The following is a 7271-nucleotide window of genomic DNA, read 5'->3' as shown; positions in this document are numbered from 1 at the left end:
AACCGTGCTCTTAATTTTAACAATTCGAGCAAACAACCTTACAAAAACCAATTTTTAAGTTGACAACAAAATACATGTGACCATCGCATAGATGCATCAATCATATAGTTGCAAATGATCCACATGACATGTGAACGGGCCCATATTCACCCTTATATATGTTCCAAAAATTTTAGGAGATTACAATTTCAACCTTAGCTGGTACAATGATCATTTTATCAAGAGAACAAGCAACACAAGAGAATTCTTGAAGAATCTTTATTTCTTCATCATATAAATCACCTGAATTCTCAATCACGTTTGCATAACATTTAATCGGAATGGTCAACCAGTCATGCCAACTGATCTTTATTTTAGTACACTTATAATTTACTTTTACATGTGATTTCAGCAGCGTGTACATCTTTGTATGGAACAAACAAGAGGAAAAGTGGGGTAATCTTTTGCATAAACATTTATAACCCTCTTCGGTTGTAGTGATTTACAGTCTCAATATTTATTTTCAATTCATCCGAAACTTAAAAAAATTCTTTTGAGACTTACTACAACCCCAATATTATTCCTCTGATAATAGCACAACTCGTTAGAGTTTGCAATTAATTTTGTGTACTATCACATATTGCATGACACCATCCCTATGGTGAGCATCTCCTTCAAGGAGGAAATTATATTATTATTGTCATGGTCAAAATCACTACGAGCAAGATGTCTTTCTTGCTTTACTTTTGTTGTACCATAGGTACAAAATCAATGTCAAATTTGTATTGCCACACAATAATGACCACAACCCTTATAGGCAAGAAATATTTCTTTCTTTTGCCCTTTCGGTAGTTCACAATAAACATACCATAGTGACGTACAATACAATTAGCCATTTCTGTCAAATAAAATTTATTTCCTCTCAAATATCCCGTAGAGATGAGAAGTGACATATATCATTTTTTCTCAAACCTTCCATAGAGGTGAGTTGTGGCATATATCCAACCCATATGATTTTATCACATCTGGATCCTTTCTCTTATAGAATAGTCGAGCATTCACGATACTCATCACAAGTCACATTCTCTTCAAAGAATGGACTAATTATTTATATGTACTTCATAAATTTGCATTATAAGCACATTTTCATGACTTTAAAATTCATCATATTTCCATGACACACCTCAACATCACTTTGAAAGATCAAGTGTACCATCACTTTATCTTCTTGTATCATAATAGATGATTTATAAACTTGTCAAATTATTGGGTTGACAACATTCACAAGTCTAACAACCTTTCATACCATTTTGATAATAAAAAAATTGCCTTCACATTTTGAAGGACTATTTGAAGAACTCATAGTGTTCTTCCTTTTATCATTACCACAATGATTACTATTATAATTCTGTCCCTCCACGCCCTTATTCATATCATTAATTATTTGTCATCTTTCAGACTAATCATTCACTGCTACCACATTCATATGATTGAATGAAGCAAGTCAACAGGCGGATTTCAGAGTTATCACATGTTGCTACCACATTCTTTTCAAGGAATGGAGCAAATTCAATATGATGAATTTCAAGACATTTCATCAAAAATATATTATTTTTCTTAGTCGTCATTTTATCATCGCTATGGTGCATTTGCTCAAACTCAATGTCTTACCCATATAAGGCGTGTTACGCCATAATTCTATGGGACTTGAACCCAATCACGGTGCATAAAAACTCTAATTGATGTCTTACCCTTTTGGTGCGATAGAACTTGAATCTATCGTCTTATCCTCAAATATTTTTCATTATGGTGCATCCGGACTTTAACCTAAGGTCTTACCCTTTTGGTGCGATGAAACTTGAATCCATCGTCTTACCCTTAACCAACGGTATAATAGACCGAAGTACAACATGATTTATTCTTTGAGTCTTTCAAAACAATCAAAATAATATTGAAACTCATGATATTAAAATTTTATACCTTCTTCCATTTAAGAAGTTTTGTATAGAATGTCATATTCAACCAATAGGAGTATATGTCTTCGGTTCCTGATAATTGTTAGTGACTGAATACTTTTTTATTCTAAATTATAAAATATTTTAGAAAATACATACCTGATTTTATGCATATAATACTTTGATCTTCATAACGAGATCAACCAAAATATGAGCTAAAGAAAAACAAGAACTCACTCTCAATTGGATAGAGACTCGTGTTGATAACGTGTTATAAAATCAAGCTCATAAGAATATAATCATAAAGAGAAGAAGACAAGATAAGTAGATAGAAGAAGGGGAATTTTCTTCTTATTCAAGTATATACAATGGTGAATGATATCTCTATTTATAGTGTTGAGATATCATAGTCAAAGGTCACCTTGGAATTATACATAGTTATCATCAAGGTTCATATCACCTTGGAATCTTATCACATTGGAAACACTAATACATGAATCCAATTAATTGTTGGATAACTCTAATGGATCATCCACAAAACACAATAGATTTATAACAAGTATAAAAATTTAGGTACTAAGAAAATTCTTTTTCATTTTACATTTATACTCTTATTTTCGATTTTATTATTTGATTTCATAGTATAAATTGAGAACACTTGTCTAAATAATAAAGGCGTTTAATCACTTTTTATCTCTTATATTATGTCGATTTAATAAATTGTAAATCATTATTTATATTTGTTATTAAAATGACTTCGAATTAACGTCATCACATAACTCAAACATTTATTTTAATTATAAATAATTTAACCTCAACATTTTCCTCTTGAATATAATTTAACGCCAATATTATTCTTAATTATTTTCTCTTGAAACAAATGTTAGCATTTTTTTTTAAATACTCTTAGCTTGTTGTTAACTAGGAGTATCACTTAATTATTTAAAGATGTAGTTTAATTTTTTTAAAACATAATAATTAGGAAATATGCAAAACTACAACATTATGTGTAACTATCTTCGATTGTTCAATAGGATCGTCGCTTATGAACCATATGATTTTAAGTATTTCAACAATGTGGATATGTATTAATTCTAAAGTGTTTTGAGTTTTGATTGTCGTTATTGAAATATTTCAGATTATATTTTTAATTTTATGCATAGCTTAATTTTTTAAAACATAAAAATTACTACAATTACCTAATTAGAGCTCATCAAACTGATATAACACAGGAGCACAAGAGTACAATATTAATGCTTGGCTCTTTGGTTTGTTATCTAGGGTTGATACATATGAACTAGAGCGTTTTGAATTTTGATTGTTATTGTTAAACTATTTTACATTATATTTAAAAAATTATGTAAAATATAATTAAATTATTCATATAATAACTACAATAAAATTACTTCATTTTATAAATTCATAATTAGTTTCAAAAAAAATTTAATTTGAGGAAAAAATAATATCAATATTATGACTATAACTATGGAAACTTAATATATATTAACATATCATTTTATGACAAACATTTCTTTTAATAAAACAACAAATAATACTAATGAAGAAAAATATATATGTTATGAAACTTTAACAGATCATGCTTAACAGATTTGTGTTATCATTATTATCGAAGAATTATATGAAGATGTTTTTTTAAAAAAAAAAAATTTTTACAAAAATTTATTTTAAAATCATAAAGAACTTTCTCTATCTGTTCCGTATTATTATAATTTTTCAATGAAGCGATATCAACATTTCTATCAAAAAAAATATTTGTATACGTTTCTTATATTCAAATAAAAAAATATTAATTTAAATGAGTCTTTATTTGTGTATGATATGATTCATATAGTCTTTAATGCATTGGAAATATAATTGAAGACTATATTCAACATTTGAGTTAAAGGGCAAAAATGTCCAAATACAAACTAGTTTATAGTGTGAACATGCACATTTACCATTCTGGCAAAATTATGGCCACATTTTTCTGGCCAAAAGGATTTTTCCTTGCGTCAAATATCGCTTTATATATGTTAGGCCCGTGTGCGCACGGGCATCCACGTCTAGTGTATATATATATNAAAGATAAAATAGAATGACAGAAAATAGACCATTCGAGTGCACAGAACCCATTGTATATCCTTGAGAAATTTGATCCCCTCAAGTACTTAAGATTGTAGATTTATCCCTCCTAAAATAAAATGTGTTAACTACTAAAGAAGTATCAGTACCTCAGACTTTATAAATTAAACAAACTCAAAAATTAACAGTGAGAGCACATACATAGACTCAGTGGATCGATAATTTTATTTGTAAGAAAATGTATACATAAGAGAGAAAATTTTCAGAGTTTGAAAAATGAGAAAAGTCTCTCAATTTATATCCAATTGCAGCAAGAGTGAATGCACCTATATTTGTTCAAAACGTTTATGTCTTTTGGGAAAATAAGTGTTTCTTCGTAAGCCAATTATTTGTCGAAGCCGAGCCCAAGTGATCGAGCGAGTGAGCGACGACACGAGGGGACACCTTATACTAACCTTTTAAGAGCTAAAGGAAGAGTTTCCTAATATAAGAACAAAATTTTTCCTTTCTTTTACCAATCTAATAGAAATGACTTTATTTTTTCTCCAAATTAATTGGTACCCCACATTTTCCAATTTCTGTTTCACAGCTTGCTTAAACCCAACATACGTATACTCTCTATTTCTATTTATATATCACCATTTATAAGAAATAAAGTAAATTTATTATTGTACTTGTATTTAGTGCTATCTAAAAGTTAAGTTGTCAATCAATGAACATAAAGAAATTTGACAAATGGACATGCATTGTTTACTTATTTTTTCTATATTGGTCAAATACATATTTTCAAAGCTAAGAACTCTTACGAATAAAATTAGAAGAATAATATCATTTATGCATTGATTTTTGTAAAATAACAAATATTAAAAAATATTTATTTTTAGTAATAACGACATATATGGAGAGAGCATTAGTCTTCCTTGGACTAAAGGAATAAGTCATTACATTCCTACCAATTCTCTTTGAATCATAATTGCTTAATAATTATAATTTGTAATGTCACGATTTTGAATGTGATAAAACATAACAGGCATTTACCATTACTCAACAAATTAATTGTTGTAATTAAGCTTATATTGTTCTTGGGAATATCAAAAGTCTCTCTAATCTAACCATCTTAAACGTTCCCATTTTTCATAAAGTAACTTTTTATATATAAATTATGTTTTATTTGATTCATATGTATATTTATATTTTTGTACAAAAATTGTGCTTAATTGAAGGGCAAAAACAGTATTTTCATAAGGTACACTACATATATTAGACCCTAAATTTGGCTTCAAATTTGAATTTTAACCTCCAACTTTCATAGTGCACAAATAGGCACTTTAACTATCCTACCTTTTAATAAATAAACACATGATTTTTACAGCCAAAGAGCGTGAAAGCAAAACGCCTGCAACCTTAATTTTAGTGAGCTACTCAATGACTGCCAACTAGTTAAATATTTTACACGTCGATCTAGAACTAAAAAAGTCAAAATTAATTTTAATTTATTGTTCTTAGAACTTGGAGCTCATTGTTTGATGGAGCTTAGAGGTTTGTTGATGGTTGGCTTCTTGGTTTAGGTGTTTGTGGTTGTTGGGTCTATTTTCATGGGGTTTTGGGCGTCATTTAGTTGCTGTTTTGTGTCTGGTTCAAGTTGCTGGTTGCAACAGTATTGTTTCGTGATGATTCTTGTCGGAGAAGGCGGATCTGATGGGTTTGGGGTCTGGTATTCGGTGGTTTTAGCGAGCTCGAAGCTCGTTAGCTTCATGGGTTGTGCTCCGGTGTGGAGGAAGAAGGAGAACGGCTGGGTAAATGAACAGGAGTTCGGGTTGTCGAAGATTGGCGGGAATCGGGGATGGAAATTGTCATTTCAGTATTTTTTTACTATTGTGGACCTCAAAAATTATTCCTCACGCGCGCAGAGTACGTGTATTTCACGCGTTTTGCCAGGTAGAACTCGCGTGCTTATTTATTAAAAGGTAGGATAATTAAAGTGTATATTTGTGCACTATGAAAGTTGGAGGTCAAAGTTAAATTTTGAAATCAAGTTTAGGGTTCAATATATATATATATATATATATATAATGTATTTTCATAAACTCTTTTTGACCAGAGGTTGAATCGATCACCAGAAGAAAAATTAGGTAAAAAATTAGGATACATTTTGAAAAAATCAAACTTCCATCCAAGGTGTTCCTTGTATGCTGAAGTGAACAAGGACAATATAACTAAAGTAGAAAGCGCTCACTTCTGAAAATGAATAACTTTGTATCGGATTCACCATGAAATTTTGTTATTCCTCTTGATTTTAGAATTTTGATTATTCAATTTGTGCATGAAATTACGAAATTTTGAAAACCTACTCATTATTAATATGATTAAAATTGTTAATCATCATGTCTAACACATGGTCAAATGGGTTAGAAAATTCTTATCTTGATTTTTGATGCGCTAGTTTAATAGTTTAAATTCAGATTTTGAAAGAATTTTAGATTTTCAACGAATCCCATATGTGATTATTAAAATAGAAACGAAAAGATCCATTGTTATGTATCCATTACCTCAGTTTGAAGAATTCGATAAATTCATCCATGAAAATAACTTGAGTATCAATAAAAATGTTGGATGAAACGGTTAGGAATAATATTCTCGCCAGATTTTACCTTTCAAAATTGTTGTTGCGGTCATCGATGATGAAAACATGAAACATATCATCAACTCCTACAAAACTTGAGTTTTATTTTAATATATCAAAGGCTTAAAACTTGATAATATTAATGTAGGAAGGAAGAAGTGAGTTGGGTCGATTGATAAACTTTTGATATTTGCAAGGAAGATGAAAATGTTGAAATCAAAAGCAAAAACGAAAGACTATCAAAAATTTGTAATTTTACATTTCAATAATAAAACTTGAAATTTCATTACTGTAAGGTTACTATCATAAATAAAACTTGAAATTTTATCTTCAATTGAAAAAATGTTTCATCAAACAAATGAAAAAGAAGAAAGAACAACAAAAGAAGAAATGGGCTGGAAGGAGAAGAAAAAAAATATAAAAGAAAATAGAGTAAAGAAAGAGATAACATTTTTTAATTAAAAAATAATATATATATGACGTGACAGGCGAGTGCATTCATTTTCTAACACAAATGTGGGTGTTACCTTTTAGGGGGCTATATATTTCAATTTTAAACAGTTCAGTGGGTGATAAGATCCCAGTATAGTTTAAGTGTGTAGCTGAAAATCTGGTAATAAATTGGGGGGGGG

Source organism: Solanum pennellii, chromosome 10 (assembly GCF_001406875.1).
Source record: "Solanum pennellii chromosome 10, SPENNV200".
In the NCBI taxonomy this organism is placed as follows: Eukaryota; Viridiplantae; Streptophyta; class Magnoliopsida; order Solanales; family Solanaceae; genus Solanum; species Solanum pennellii.
Note: the sequence above shows the minus strand (reverse complement) of the source record.